We start from the raw sequence: 16780 nt of genomic DNA, 5'->3' as shown, positions 1-16780 counted from the left end.
CTCCCAGCCCAGCTGAGCTCCCCCATCCCCAAGCCTCACCTTCCCCAAGGGCCAGTCCCAAATCTCTCCAAATTTCCAACCCTGAGTTTGCTACCTTAGTGCAGAGTGGCCTGCAGACACACATCGCTATTTTGTGATTATTCTTTAAGCCACGGTTAAATGCCGATGGAGGACTGGCTCAGTGAAGAAGACGGAGGAGGAGTTGGGTTTTATACCCTGCTTTTCACGGCCTAAAGGGGTCTCAAAGTGGTTTGCAGTTGCCGGTCCTTCCTCTCCCTACATCAGCCACCTTGTGAGGTAGGTGAGGCTGAGAAAGGAGGAGGAGGAGGAGGAGGCAGTATTGGTCTTGATACCCAAAGGAGAACCAAAGCAGCTTACATTCTCCTCCCCTTCCTTTCACCAAAGCAGGCACTTTTCGAGGCAGATGGCGCTGAGAGAGTTCCAAGAGAACTGTGGCTGGCCCAAGGTCACCCAGCTGGCTTCATGGGGAGGAGGAGGAGGAGTGGGGAATCAAACAGGATTCTCCAGATTGGAGTCTGCTGCTCTCAGGCACTGAACTGTGCTGGCTCTCATGCCAACTCAAGGACTGCGGGGAAACAGTTGCACGAGGGACTGAGAGGGATCTTGTGCCAAGTGGTGGCTGAGTCAGCAGCTCTCCTCGCAGCTCCCTTCCTGCCCGGCCGCTGCTCTCGGAATGCGGCCCGTGGGCCCCCTCGCCCCACCCCCGCTGCTTCCCGGGCCTCTGACCTTGGGAGAAGGGGACTCGAGGGCAAAGTCTCTCGCAGCCGCCAGCTGCCTGCCCAGGCGTCTGCAGCCTTGGAGCCTACGAGGGCCCGGCGGAAAGCCACCGTCCCGGGAAACGGTGACTTCTTTTTATAGCCGGTTAATATTTATTTTATCTTTCCTCCAGCGTCTTGGGTTTTTTTACGATGATGGATCTCTTGGCTGCCGCTTCTTTCCAGACAATGGGAGCAAAGTGGTAATTAAGATCTGCCAAGAGAAAAGTAAATCAAAGGGGCATTTGAGAAAGGAACGGAGCGAGGACACCTGTGGGACGGTGGCTACCTGCAACAAGCCCTGCCGGCTTCCAGGGGCTCCTGAATGCAAAGTCACCTGTTCCCCCGTCGGCAGGGCCGGGCGGAGGGGCAGGAGGGGGGTGGGGGACCCTTCTGCAGCAGCAGCAGTGGCGCACAGGTGCTATTTTTAACCAGCACTTATGGTAGGCGCGCCGCTTGCCGAGTTCTTTCCGCTCCTCATGTGCTGGGGTCGGCTGACACACGGCAGGCAAATGCCTTGAGCATTTTGATGGCTTCTCGAGAAGAGGGAAATCTGCTCCAGGTGGGAGAAGGCGGAGGGGGGGGCGGAGGGAGGGATTCGCCCCCATTTCCCCACTCCAAATTGCCCTCTGGCGTCTTCCCACTTGTGTCGTTTTCAAGTTGGGGGAAACAGGAGAGCGCGTAACCCAGCAGGGGAAGAGGCCGCGGGCAGGAGTCAATTTGGAGGGGAGAATGGCGTTTCGGTGGGCCCCTCTCCCCCACCCCCTCTTTCCTCTGCATCGCCCCCACTGGAAGCAGTGGCTCCTCTCGGAAACAGATACCTGGGCTCCTGTCGCTTTTGTCCCCCTGCAAAGCGGCAAAGAAGGCGAAGGCAGCCTGGGCCTGCATCAACAGAGGCATCACGGCCAAATCCCAAGGTGTCCTAGTCCAGCTGTACAGGGCATGGTTCAGACCCCACTGGGCGTCCTGAGGGCAGTCCTGGAGGCTTCCCTTCAAAATGGACGTGGTCAAAATGGAGAGAAGGCAGAGGAGAGGGAGGAGGATGGTCCAGGCTTTGGGGACCAAGCCCTGTGAGGAAAGGCTGAGGGACTTGGGGATGTTCAGCCTGGAGGAGAGGAGGCTGAGAGGGAACAGGAGGGCTCTCTTGAAGCATTGCAAAGGGCTGTCACTTCAGAGGAGAGCAGGGAAGAAGAGCTGTATTTTGTTGTTGTTGTTGTTGTTGTTCTCTCAATGGATCTTGCGATCACCTTTTCTTCCTCTCCCCACAAAAAAAAAAAAAACCTTGAGTTAGGTGTGGCTGAGAGAGCTCTGGGAGAACTGCTCTGTGAGAGCCATAAGAGAACTGTGACTGGTCCAAGGTCACCCAGTTGGCTGCATGTGGTTGAGCAGGGAATCAAACCCAGTTCTCCAGTTTAGAGGCTGCCGTTCTTAACCACAACATCACGCTGGCAGCAGAGGACATGACTAACAATCATGGGTTCAAATTACAGGCAGAAATGTACCTGCTGGATATTTGGGGTGGGGGGGGGGGGTTTCACAGTGGGTTCAGCAGTGGAATGGGCTGCCCAAGGAGGTGGGGAGCTCCCCTTCACTGACAGTCTTCAAGCAGCGGCTGGATAGAGGTTTATCCTGGATGCTTGAGGCTGATCCTGCATTGAGCAGGGGGTGGGGCTGGATGGCCTCTATGAACCCTTCCCACTCTAGTATCCTAAAACTCTATTTGTGATGGAACCTGCTGGGAAGAAGGGCAGAGGCTAGGGACAGCAGCCAGGGACAGATGGGCGGCCTTTCAAGAAAGAACAGCTCCTCTTCTTGGGCTTTGCCCTCAGAGGCACGGCTGGTCATTTGTGTCCTCGGAATTTCAAGTGCACTTTGTGATTTTTTTTTCAGCAGGAAATCTGATGCCGGGGGATGAATACTCGGTTGCAAGAACCATGGCCCCGCCAGCCCCAGCTGCAGTCTTCCCTCTTTGCTGTGGAAGATGCCGTCTGACTTCCTCTCCTGATCCTTCCTGTGCTCCTTGGGGAAGCCAAAGATATTGTAAAGGAGACGAGGAAACCTGGCAGAGAGGTCCAAGGGAGCTTCGGCATGGGGTGGCAGCGCATGATTTCCATCACTGGTCCAGGCAGTGATAATCTCGGCATCCCATCTGCTGTGCTGCCCTCCTTTCCTCATTATGGCCCTATGATGGTCTAGGAGCCATTTGTGGCTGCGCTTTTCCTTTTGTGCAGAACAAAAGGAATTTTAGAGGCTTGCTGGCTCTGAGCGGAGAAATACCTAGAGATTTGGGGGGTGAACCCTGGGGAGGGAGGGGCTTCAGGAGGGGAGGGGCCTCAGCAGAGCTGTGATGCCAGGAGTCCATCCTCCGAAGCAGCTATGTTCCACCGGGGGACTGATTGTGGTCATCTGGAGATCAGTTGTAATAGTGGGCGATCCCGAGGCCTTGCCTGGGGTTAGCCTCTCTATCAGTCTCCATAATGCATGGACAGAGTCCTCATGGTCTTGGGACAGACATTTGGGGGAATGTGGCAAAGCAGAGCTCCATGGACATCTGGAGAGCCACGGTTTGGCCACCCCTGTGTGATTTGAAGGTCTTTTCCACCCCCACATTCCAGCTGTCGCCATTGGAGACAGGGATTTGTGATCTGTAACAGGGCTCCGGGCTTCAGTGGGAAAATGCAACCAGGGAAGAGTTTCAAACGTGCCCGTGGATCGTCCATCTCAGTTGCACGGGGTGCTGGTTCAGTGACGGTGACTACTTGATTGCGGAGAATGGACCCTGCCTCAAAACACCCAAGGCTGCACTAGAGGAGAGGGGAGCTCTCTTCTCTTTTCTCTGGAGCCACTGAGTGCCTTCCTCCCCAAACCTTCAGCCAGTCCTCAGCAACTCTCCTCTCTCTCTTGGCCGCTTTTCTCTTTATCTCGCTCTTTGAATCTGACAGTGTGCTTCATCTTTTATCTGTTCCTTCATTTTCATCTCAATTCCATGCAATTTGCTTCCGTCTGCCTCTCTGCATGCTTGCAACACCTTATAAAACATACCTTTTGAGTGTTTCCTTTTTTCCACCTGTCATGGGACCAACATTTCTCCACGTTCATTTATTTTCTAAACCCCCTCCCCCCAAAAAATCCCAGTTTTTGGAGAGGTCGGGGGAAAGGCATCCGATGCCCAAGGGTCTGTGCTGAAGAATCCATTTTTATATCAACAACAACTGTGCATGTTATAAATAGTCAAGACCCCAACAGTTTCCATTCATTTTGTTTATTTACGCTGACCCTTCCCTTCCTCCAGTCCAGTCAGCATTATCCAAATCGGAACCCTCCAAGGGAATTGTGGGGAAGATGACCAATTCACACTCAAGGGGATTTATTGGGGGGAAATATTGGGATGCATTCATAGAATCATAGAGTTGGAAGGGGCCATACAGGCCATCTAGTCCAACCCCCTGCTCAACGCAGGATCAGCCCAAAGCATCCTAAAGCATCAAAGAAAAGTGTGTATCCAACCTTTGCTTGAAGATGGCCAGTGAGGGGGAGCTCACCACCTCCTTGGGCAGCCTATTCCACTGCTGAATTACTCTGACTGTGAACATTTTTTTCCTGATATCTAGCCTATATCGTTGTACTTGTAGTTTAAACCCATTACTGCATGTCCTCTCCTCTGCAGCCAATGGGAACAGCATCCTGCCCTCCTCCAAGTGACAACCTTTCAAATACTTAAAGAGGGCTATCATGTCCCCTCTCAACCTCCTTTTCTCCAGGCTGAACATTCCCAAGTCCCTCAACCTATCTTCATAGGGCTTGGTCCCTTGGCCCCAGATCATCCTCGTCGCTCTCCTCTGTACCCTTTCAATTTTATTTATGTCCTTCTTGAAGTGAGGCCTCCAGAACTGCACACAGTACTCCAGGTGTGGTATGACCAGTGCCGTATACAATGGGACTATGACATCTTGTGATTTTGTTGTGATGCCCCTGTTGATACAGCCCAAAATGGCATTCGCCTTTTCAAAAACATACACAAGCAAAAACATACAAACACTAAGTTCTACAGAGGGAAAGGTTAAGGAAATACCGCCCGTCTTGTGTTCAAGCAGCAAAGACACCAGGTTGATGATATCAGGGGTGGAAAGGATGCCGGGTGTGGAGGGAACACACAAACACATTTGGCAAGGGTGTGCAAGGCTTGATATAGAATTTGACATTCCCGGGCCAGCCCAGTGATTGCCAACCAGGTCTCAATAAAGAGCTGACATGAACTCCCAGTGTCCTGGTCTTTTAACCCACACAGATATAACGTGACACAACCAAGGGAAAAAAATCCTGAACAATCTCGATTTCTTTATCATCTGGGGCAGTGGAACTCCTGATGGCCCCTGTGTTTTGGCCACTGCATGTTGGACTGGATGGGCCAGTGGCCTGATCTACTCTTACGTTCCTATGTCTGAGACATGATGCTCTGTGTTCTTGGGAGTTGGGGGGTGGCGTGGCACAGTGGGAAGGCTTCTGGAATTCTGGTGGACCTTCTGGCAGCCCCTGGGTTTTAGCTACTGTGTGACAGAATGTTGGCCTGGATGAGCCATTGACCTGATCCAACATGGCTTCTCTTAGGTTCTAATTTCAGGGCAGAGAAACTCTGTATTTTTGGTGTTGGGGAGTTTGCAACAACAGGAGGGCTTCTGGAGTTATAACACTGCTTGCAGACCTCCTGATGGCCCCTGGGCTTGGGCCGTTGTGTGACCCAGAGTGTTGGACTGGAGGGGCCACTGGCCTGATCCAGCAGGGCTTCCCTTGTGTCCTTAAGAGTAAGGGGTTCAAGGTCACCCTGTGTGCTTCAGGTGTCACTTGCCACATGGATCACTTCAGGACCGCGGCTTCCGTCATCTAATTTGTTCTGTTTAATTTTAATTGCACATTGGGACTTTATTACTACTTAATTTCATGGTATTGACTGGTTTGGGAAAGACAATTGAAAGGCATTCTGTGATGACCCTAAACACATAAAATGAATCAAGGGAGCCCTGAGTCTCCGTCAGCAAGACCCAAGCAAGACTGCTGATGACATAATGGTGGGGAGGTCATTCATCCATAGGGCCCCCGACGTCCCAACTGACGGGGCAGCACAGAAGCCTCTTCCACCGTCTGGCTTCCCCTGGTGGGACCCAAAAACAGACCCTGGAAAAGGGAGTCCCAAAGGTGTGGGCAGTCCTGTTTGCCAACTCCAGTTTGGGAAATTCCTGGAGATTAGGGGAGGGGTGAACTCCGGGGAGAGGGGATTTGGGAAGGGGGGGTACCTCAGCAGAGGGTTACTAAGGGGCAGTGTAGATAGGAGCTGCGTTTTTGCTGCATCTTGTTTCACTATGTGGGGAATTGCATACGATACGTTTTATTGTATGGTTTTAGTGGGGGTTTTATATGTTTGTAATGCACCTTGGGCCTCCGGGGAGAGGCGAGGAATGAATCTAAACAATAATAATAATAATAATAATAATAATAATAATAATAATAATAATAATCTGTAAACAGCCCGTGGCGCCACGGGCGCCACGGACTGTATAAAGGAGTAAGGGGTAGTGGGGAGGAGTTAGGGCGGGACCGGTCCGGGATAAAAACTCGGGGGGGGCCAATCAGGAGCCGCGAAGCGGCTCCTGATTGGCCCCTCCGAGTGTCAATCCCGCCCCAAGCAGACAATGGGGAGCCGCGCGAAGCGCGGCTCCCCTTTGCCTGCTTCACTCGCTCAGAAAATGGCGGCCCGCCTGGTGAGAGCCTCGGCTGGGGGGTGGGCCGGGAAGCCTTCTCTCGGCCGGCGGAGCGGCCTCGCAGCGTTGTGGACGCTGCGAGCCCGCTCCGCCGGCCGAGAGAAGGCTCCAGAGAGCCTCGGGGGGGGGGGTGGATGGGTGGGGGGGGGAAGGGAAGCCTTCTGCCGCCCCAAGGAAGCCCCCGCCGCAAACACAACACAAGACTCCAGCCGCCGAGCAGCTGCAGAGAAAAAAGAAACACCCCCGGAGGAGCCTTTCGCCGCTAGCGCGACGAGAGGCAGCAGAAAAAAAAACCCCTGTAGGAGCTCCAAGCCGGCGCGCCGACGAGAGGCAGCAGAAAAAAAAACCCTGTAGGAGCCTTTCGCAGATCCAAGCAGCAGGAAAAAAAACCCTGAAGGAGCTCCAAGCCGGCACGCCCACGAGAGGCAGCAGAAAAAAATTAACTCTGTAGGAGCCTTTCGCAGATCCAAGCAGCAGAAAAAAAAACCCCTGTAGGAGCTCCAAGCCGGCACGCCCACGAGAGGCAGCAGAAAAAAAAAACCCTGTAGGACCCTTTCCCAGCTCCACGCAGCAGAAAAGAAAAACCCTGTAGGAGCCTTTCCCAGCTCCACGCAGCAGAAAAGAAAAACCCTGTAGGAGCCTTTCCCAGCTCCACGCAGCAGAAAAGAAAAACCCTGTAGGAGCCTTTCCCAGCTCCACGCAGCAGAAAAGAAAAACCCTGTAGGAGCCTTTCCCAGCTCCACGCAGCAGAAAAAAAAAACCCTGTAGGAGCCTTTCCCAGCTCCAAGCAGCAGAAAAAAAAACCCTGTAGGAGCCTTTCCCAGCTCCACGCAGCAGAAAAAAAAAACCCTGTAGGAGCCTTTCCCAGCTCCACGCAGCAGAAAAAAAAACCCTGTAGGAGCCTTTCGCGGATCCAAGCAGCAGAAAAAAAACCCTGCAGGAGCCTTTCCCAGCTCCAAGCAGCAGAAAAAAAAAAACCCTGTAGGAGCCTTTCACAGCTCCACGCAGCAGAAAAAAAAAGCACCTCCTGGTGTCCCCTGGGTCCTAGCGCCCATTGCATTCCTGGTTGCAATGGGCTTTCTTGCTAGTAATAATAATAATGCTGTAAAGGCCACAGAGCAGCCATTTTCTCCACAGGGGCCAGTCTCTGTAATACAGGGGCCCATTGGGGTTCTGGGAGAACTCCAGGTCCCACCTGGAGAGTGGCACCCGCAGAGCACAGAATCAGAGCGCATCAGGGAGGGGGACAGCCAATGCCAGAGTGGGCTATAAGAGTTGGGAGAAGAGGAGAGGGGGCAAAGGGCAGAGCAGAAATGGGTGGGCTTCATCACCCTCCACCTGTTGCACATCCTAATCTTTTGTAGATGCTTGATATAGATCACATTAGGTTGCCAACTCCAGTTTGGGACATTCCTAAAGATTTGGGGATGGAGACTGGGAGAGAAGAGGGAGGTCACTGGTGTCTAATGGCCCACAGTCCCCCCTCCAAAGCAGCCTCCAGGGGAACTGATCTCCAGGCCCCGTCTGGAAGTTGGCAATGCAGGCCCTTAGCTGCAAAGCATATTTGAGACCAGAACTAGCCTCTTGAATAGGGCTCAGAAGCCAACTGGCATCCCCCCTACTCACCACAAAGCTCTGGGGTCTGTGCCTGTCTCCACACATCTCCCTGGAAGCAGGCAGCTGTCGGCTGTTCCGGGAACGGTGCATAAATGTTCCCAATTCCGTTTCTTTCTCAGTTTTTATTTGTTTATATTTTTGTCAACGGTGTCAGTTCTCTGCTTTCCACAGCTGGCTTTGCAGCTCTGTTTCAATTGTGCAGGCCTGTTGTGCCCATACAATAAATACAATATTTTTAGTCCACCATTTATGTTGTGTTTATACATAAGGTCTGCGTACTGATTGATTGACATGTACAAAATGCGTACATTTTGCAGGCAAAAAAAAACAGCAACCTTCATGCAGGGAAACAGAAAGGAAATTGGAAGTAAGAATTACTGTCTTCATTTTGCAAAGGCAGAATCACAGACAAAACGGGGATTTGGGGCTCAAAAACTTAACAGGTTCACGAAATTCAAACTCATCCCTGTACTGCATTAACTGAAGGGAATTCTCTTGAAGGGAAGGTGCATATTACAGGTATATTACAGCACAGAATCCCATAGGTTACAGAGACCATTTCTGCATTAGGAGAAATGTCTTGTTTTACGCTCGTTTTGGATTTCCTTTGTATGCAAAATGCATGACATGCTTTCCACACTGAATTGGACAGAAGTAACCTCCCATCATATTTTGCTCCCTTCCACTTTTCAAAAACTGTGGGGCAAAATGGCGCCCTTTTTCATTGCACCCTTTAATCCCACCCTTGATGGCCTCCTCCCTTCCCCCAAAGTGTCCTGAACGTAATTTTTCAAACCCTGAGTTTTAAAGTCTGCCTTTTTGAAAACTTAAAACCAGCATTGCAACACAGTCACCCCTTAAAAAAAAAAAAAGGGTAGATTTTTCAGAATTAGACCTTGTTAGTCCCCACTTTAAAAAACGAAAACCATTTTTCTGAGGATTCCTTTGCTGCTGGGCAAGTGAAGGGGGGATTTCAGTGCAGAAATGGACAAAAGACTCAACCCTTTAAAAACGGAAATCTAAATGATATCGCTTGGGCGGAAACACTCAGTGGTAGCATTTGAACTCAGGCCACACAGGCTCCAGTAGCATGTCTCTGGGTCTCATTTCCGGAGACTGTGCATTGGGACTTACGAGGCGTCATTCCCTCTTCCCCGCGTCTGGATTGACATTCTCTCCACTTTAATATGAAATCTGAGAGCAAAATTAACTTTTCTTGATTAAATAAGCTGGAAATTGTCACCAGGCCCGCACGCATGAGTTTTTCTTTTTTTTTTTTAAACCTCAATAAGCAAAAAGAGGTGGCAATTCAAAGAAGGCTTTCATTAAGTAAAATTAAATTTAAGGGGGAAAAAAGGAAAGAATTACCTTGCCGAATTAATCAGCCCGTTTCTGTAATGCTCGTCTTGTGGGTTTTATTTCCTGTAATAAGTCCATTAATACGGATGTCTGCAGAAAGGGGCTTTCAGCGGCAAATGCCATTAGCCTAATGGGGGAGGCCTAATAGACTTTTATTGCCATTTTTACTCCGACATCACAGTCTCCTTTAAAACAGCTGTCTCAACAGGCGTCGTTATTCTGATTAACATTTAGACAGCCCAAATTACAGCAACGCCCCAGGTGTCCAGAGAACTCCCCAGCTTCCTCTCCCCCCCCCCCGCCCACCTACCCACTTTCACTTTCCATATTTGAGCTATTCCCTGGGGGGGGGAGTTATTTTTAGGGTGATAGTGGTGGATTAAGTATTAAAAATAATGTTATCACTTATCTTGGACGCACGGCTTATCACAGCATCCCCATTCCTCCCTGTTTCCCAGTCAAGGGGAAAATGCTGTTCAAACAAATTCCAAAGGTGACCTGACTCCAATGGCAACCAGAGAAAGAAATTTTACTTACAAAAATAGAAGCCCATCTTGCACAACTTGTTCATGTAAGTACATCTAATGTACTGTGAACAGATTAGCTCCCAAATGGTTTCATTTATTTTTATTTTATTTATATTTCGATTTATCCCCACCACGGACGAAACCAGTCCAGCTCGTGGCGGTATACAGTAAAAGAACTCGCTCCAGCTCCAAGCCCAGGCAAGAGAGAGAAGAGAAGGCCCCATATAAAATAAAAACCAGAGAGCCAGCAACAACCAAAGAGCCTCAACCTCCAACCCATCAGAGAACAGGTACCCACTGCCAAGTCTTCCAAAGGAAGAAGAGGAGGTTTTGATACCCTGCTTTTCACTACCCCAGGAGATAAGGTTCCATGAGATCTGAACACTCTGGAAAAGTGGCCCCATGAGAACAAGATGCAATTCAATAAGGAGAAACAGATCCTATTTCAGGCAGAGTGATATTATCCATCCCCCCCTTCCTAACATTTCATGCAAGAGTCCTTAGGTTACAGTGTATCTCACAGCTTTTCAAATCTGCCTCTTGATAGACGCTTGGTCAGGATGCTGGCCATGCTCTCTTCCGTCCACCAGCCCCCTGTCTCAGTTCCACCCTTCTCAGTTAGATCTCGCACTCATTGAAACTTCACCCCGTGTCCTTCATGCAGGCCGCCAATTTTCCCGATGGAGAAACCTGAAGGCAGCTCCGGCTGTCGACTTCCAGCTGAACGGGCATTTGCTTGTCCTCTCCTAAGCCCTTTCGTCACTGGTCTGGCTTCATCCTTTTGCAGGAACACTTTGGGTTTATAGTCTAAGCCAGGGGTAGTCAAGCTGCGGCCCTCCAGATGTCCATGGACTACAATTCCCACGAGCCCCTGCCAGCGAATGCTGGCAGGGGCTCGTGGGAATTGTAGTCCATGGACATCTGGAGGATCGCAGCTTGACTACCCCTGGTCTAAGCTGTCTCTGGTCCAGTCTGCATCCACAGTAACCAATTTTCATTTCAAATCTAACATTCCTTTTACATATCTAGCCCCCCACTCTTTCTGGCTAGAGTCACTGGATTTTCTTCTAAGGGCTCATTGCCGTATCGGGTCTACTAGTGGTGCTTCGGTACAGAGGTTTTCCTTTGGTGGTTCCCTACGGATTGGATTGTGGTGGGAACAGTTTGGCCACCGTGTCATACAGGATGCTGGATTAGGCAGACCACTGGTGGGACCCAGCAGGGCTCTTCTGAGCTTCCGAATTGTGCCGGTCGGACAGTGCGGAGAGTCAAGACTCACCTTGTGAGTGGGGGGGGGGAGTGGGGGTTGTTCACTGCGGAATTCCTGGTCAAAAATACACCCCCTCCCCTCCTTCACTTTGCATATAGGTAGGGGAAGGACATATTGATCCTCTTGTTACGGCTTGTTTGACCCACAATAGACAAACTTGGAGGGTCTTTAAAGGCCTGGGTGAAAAGGTGGTTTTGGTAGGAAGTATTCTGTTTGCTGGACAGTGGGGACATTTACTGGTACGGGGAGCCCATTTCAAAGAGGCAGGCCGTAGGTGAGCTGTCATGCAGGCTGATAGCTGAGTTGGCACTGAAAACAGAGGGGAGAGAGAGAGAGAGAGAGAGAGAGAGAGAGAGAGAGAGAGAGAGAGCTGCTTTTAAAACCAGCTCTTGGGGGGAAGCCAGCAGCCCAGCCAATGTGTGTTTTCCAAAAGCGTTTGACAAAGTCCTTCATGAAAGGCAGTCGGGGGTTAGGAAGCAGCCCTCCCCATCGATCATCGCTGACGGAAAGTCAGGAAGCAGCAGGGACAGGCAGTGGGGAAATTGGGGGGAAGTCCCCTCCCCATCTCTCTCACTCGGCCCGCTGAAAGCCAGCAAGCTGAGGCGAGGACCTGGATGTGGCACAGCCTGCAACTGGTAGAGAGGACTGTACCGTTGGAAGCCGGAAATGCCATTTAAAAAAAAATACTCAGCTACATTTTAAAAAATTAACTAATTGCAAACAATCCCCCTCCACACACACACACAGGCATCTGTTCTAGACTGGGGTCACGACCTGTGGCACCTTTAAGAACTGTGTTTACACACAAAAGCTTCTAGCATGAATCAAGCTGAGTTGGTCTTCAAGGTGCCTGACGGGACTGGAACTTTGTTCGGCTGCTTCAGGCCAAGATGGCTGCCCACCTGAATCTGCTCTAGAGCAGGAGTGGGCAAACTGTGGCCCTCCAGATGTCCATGGACTACAATTCCCTTGAGCCCCTGACAGCATTCGCATTCGCTGGCAGGGGCTCATGGGAATTGTAGTTCATGAACATCTGGAGGGCCACAATTTGCTCACCCCTGCCTGCTCTAGACTAACGCTCTCGCTGTTGTGCTAGATTTCTGCTTGCAGGAAGTTGATTTTACGGAGAGGGTCATTTAAAAATATTCAGTTGCCTGAAATGATCCTGCTCAGTGGACCAGTCCAGGTCTGACGCCACTTCCTGGAGCTACACTTGCAAGTGTTGTGTTCTCATATCGGAACCCGGGATGTCAGCAACTGGGGGCAATAGCTGGACTGGGAGGGAGTGGGGAGGGGGGGCACCAGCTGCTGTGACCATCACCTACTTTCAGAAGGTAACCAGGTCGCTCTACAATAGAAGAGCACGGTTTGCATCCAATAGCATCTTCTGGACCAACAGGACTTTCAGGAGATATGCTTTTGAGAGTCAAAGCTTCCCTTGTCAGCTCCCCTTGTATCTGATGAAGGGAGTTTTGCCTCCAAAATGCTCATACCCTCAACCCCGGATGGTTCTCTCAGGTGCCTGAATCCCGCTGTGAACATAGCCTAACAAGGTCAATCTGGTCCAGCACTCCAAGGGCAGCTGGCCTGATGCATCTAGGAAGCTCCTTGGCATGCGGTGACCTTTTCTCCACCCTATGGAATGTCCAGTGCACTGCCCCTGAATAGGGAGGCTCCATCGACAAACCATTCATGCTCCGGCAAACAGGTCACTGAACTCTCACCGTGCAAACCTCCCAGAAGGAGCACCGAAAGAGCAAGAAAGAGGCAGGCTGGCTCCTCTTCCTCCCCCTTCTGTCTTTCCAAGCAACCCCCCTCCCCCCGCACACAGGCAGAGTTGTTCTTCTGCAAGAAGAAGAGCTCAGGGGCCAAGGGCACACAGCGCAGGGACTTGAATCCCCCAGAGAGTCATGTTAATTCCAAATGGGTTTCAGCTTTGATGGATTTGATCTCTGCCGGATCACAATAGCAGCCATAACATGACAATCCTCAGACACCTTGATAGATCCATTTGCCGGGTGTCTTCTTCCCTTATCGTGTCTCCAGCCCCCGCCCAGCCCTCCTCGACATCCACTCCGCCTGTCTCCTGAGTGGCCATTGTCTCCTTCCACCAGGAATCGTCCCGCTTGATTGATGGCGTCTCTCTCCCGCGGCGGTCTTATCGGAGGGGTATCCAGCCGCCCCGCACATTACTTGGATATTCATAAATATAGATTTTTCTCCCTAATGTCTGCATTTCCGCCAAGCCCCACTCATCCCATTAGCGCAAGGCCCTGAGGGTCATTATCTTCCTCCTGACGTCAGGATCGTGTTTGTCTGCAAACAGCCGCTCCGAACTGCACACCCCCCTCCCCATCACGCTGCCTGAGCAGATGACGCTGGCTTCAGCTCCATAAGAGACACTGGTCCAGACCAGGCGAATCTGTGCCGCCAGCTGTGGTGCTCTCTTCCATTGCGAGAAGCTATGAAAACCTCACCTCGCAGCTGTAGCCAGCCTTCCTGCACAGCATCTTGCTATACCTGCTGTTGGCACCTGGGCTGAACCTGCGCAGAGCTTTTATTCCAATCCCAGGTCGATTCAATCCCTGATATCTACATTGAATGTGATTGCCATTTTGATTTTGGCCAATTTAATTTTTCCCTCTGCAACGTGCATGATTGATCCAGAGTGGCCCTACCGTTCCCCCACACTATCCTGGAGTGGATATAACCCTTGATATTTGAAAAATTGGCAGCTGTCTGCTTTCCCCGAAATAACTTGCTGCCGAGCCTCCAACGCTGTAGCAAAGCCCTGATTGGCCAGGGCGTCAGTTCAAAGGCTTCCTTGTTCCCAGGTTGCAAGTCTTCCCTTAAAGGGGAAGCTGTAACTTCTCTCAGCAAAGGCTCCAGAAGCCCTAACTTCTCTCGGCAGAGATCTGCCTCTTGGATTTATTCCTTCTCCTCTGCTGTCTCCAGTCCTCTCCCCCCCCCTTCAAGAAAAGGAAGAAAGAGGCTCCTGATGCACTTGGCTCCCCCCACCCCCTTCTGAGGTTCCCCTAATCACATGCAGAACACTTTTCTGTTTCAATGGGGAGGGGGGGGGATAGAGGAAGTCCCAAATTCAAATCCATCAGGATCCACAGCAGCATGAACAAAGTAAGTGCAGAATCAGCCCTGGATTGTTTGTGGCAAGCGAGCACCCCCAGTCACAGGAGATGGCTCTAGGCCAGTTTCCTAGGAAGGGCAGCAATTTCGGCTCCCCATTCATAAAGCCCAGAGGTCCAGTGCAAATTTTAAGGCGCCACAGGTGACATCGTGAAAGAAGGCAGCATGGTGTAGCCTCATCACATCAGATCTCATAGAATTATAGAATCCTAGAGTTGGAAGGGGCCATACAGGCCATCTAGTCCAACCCCCTGTTCAACGCAGGATCAGCCCTAAGCATCCTAAAGCATCCAAGAAAAGTGTGTATCCAACCTTTGCTTGAAGACTGCCAGTGAGGGGGAGCTCCCCACCTCCTTAGGCAGCCCCTTCCACTGCTGAACTAGACTCCTAGAATTCTAGAGTGGGAAGGGGCCATGCAGGCCATCTAGTCCACCCCCTGCTCAATCATAGAATCATAGAATCACAGAGTTGGAAGGGGCCATACAGGCCATCTAGTCCAACCCCCTGTTCAACGCAGGATCAGCCCTAAGCATCCTAAAGCATCCAAGAAAAGTGTGTATCCAACCTTTGCTTGAAGACTGCCAGTGAGGGGGAGCTCACCACCTCCTTAGGCAGCCTATTCCACTGCTGAACTACTCTGACTGTGAAAAATGTTTTCCTGATATCTAGCCTCTATCATTGTATTTGTAGTTTAAACCCATTACTGCGCATAACCTGAAAGAACCTAAAAGAAGAGGAGCTGTTTTTTTTTTAAAAACCTTGCTGCTCATGACCCAAAGGAGTCTCAAAGCAGCTTCCAATCACCTTCCCTTCCTCTCCCCATAACCGACACCCTTTCTCTGGGTTTGGAGATCAGTTCTGCTTGATGAAGACCGGTTTATGTCCAGGAAACAGGGAATGAATGTCACACATGCGTGTATACGGAGGATTTTGCAGATCTGATTAGAGGGTGACTATAGGCAGACTTTACTTCTGTTTTAGTATTAAATTTCCATCTCAACTCTGAATGTGTCTTGGGGGGTTTCAGAGGGGGAAGGAGAGAAAATGTTCATTAAGGATGGACTTGAACTGGAAAATGGCATTAATTCCGGTTTATGGTTCATGGTGGTGTGCCCAGTTCACGAGTCACGAACCATCACACACTTTCAGGTGTCAAATGAACTGGTTCAGGTTTGTGATGGGGTAGAATGGCCTCCCGGCTCGCTACCAGTACTGTCTTTTCTCTGGGTGTCTCTCCTCCACCTGCCCTCCAAGCCTGATGAGGATTGGATTTTCGGGGTCTGAGTTACAGCCCCACAAAGAAGACGCCCCCAGGCTAGAAATTCTGGGGGAAATGTCAAGCACAGGTTCAATAGTACATAGAATGGTCCCCCTGCAAGCTACACACATCGAACACACTGAGAACCTCACACTGCCTTTGAAGTTTGGCAAAGATTTTGATTGAGCCCAGGTAGCCTGCCTGGAAATGTATCTATTCTCAAAATATCGTGGACTGCTTGAAAGTTTGCAGAAAGTTCATGCCGATTCACCTGCCACAAACTTCAATTCGCAAAGCACAAGCTGGCCAGAATTCATCACAAATTTTAGTTCGTTTGTGCCCATCCCTGAGGCTCACTGTAATGTTTGTGGCATCCTTAGTGCACATTGGGGATGCTGAAAATCTTGCAGTGAATACATTCAGCAAGAAAACAGACCTTTCCGCAGTCAGTCTTCCCAGGGATGGAGAGTTATGGCTCCCATAAGACGGTGAGAAAACATTCAAATGCTAAATAACATCAGTAACACAGATGTAGGAAAACACAAAATGGTGAGACTTTTTTTAAAAATCATAATATTTATACTTCAGTGATGGACTAGCTTGTTCACCATTTCTTTAAACCACTAGCTAAGGAACAGGACACAGTGACAAATCTCTAACTGGTAACTTTAGGATACCCATCAGGCTGTATGTAAATGTAGAAGAAGAACTGCTTTACATACCACACTTTTCCCTTCCCAAAGGAGTCTCAAAGCAGCTTACATTCACCTTCCTCTCCCCACAACAGACACTCTGTGAGGGAGGTGGAACTGGGAGCTCTGAGAAAACCCCTCTGTGAGAACAGCTGTAACAGGACTATGACTAGCCCAAGGTCACCCAGCTGGCTGCATGTGGAGGAGCAGGGAATCAAACCTGGCTCACCAGACTGGAAGCCACCGCTCTTAACCCCGAGACCACACTAGCTGTACTTGTGTGAAGTGCCACGGATCGCACTGTGTTGTATTGTGTTAGAAAGGAACTCACCAAAGATACTCAAGATGCTCGCTAGCAATAAAACAGCTCTACAAAAACAA

This window comes from Paroedura picta, chromosome 7 (assembly GCF_049243985.1).
Source record: "Paroedura picta isolate Pp20150507F chromosome 7, Ppicta_v3.0, whole genome shotgun sequence".
NCBI lineage: Eukaryota > Metazoa > Chordata > Lepidosauria > Squamata > Gekkonidae > Paroedura > Paroedura picta.
The sequence above is the reverse complement of the archived record's forward strand: the minus strand, read 5'-3'. Positions refer to the sequence as shown.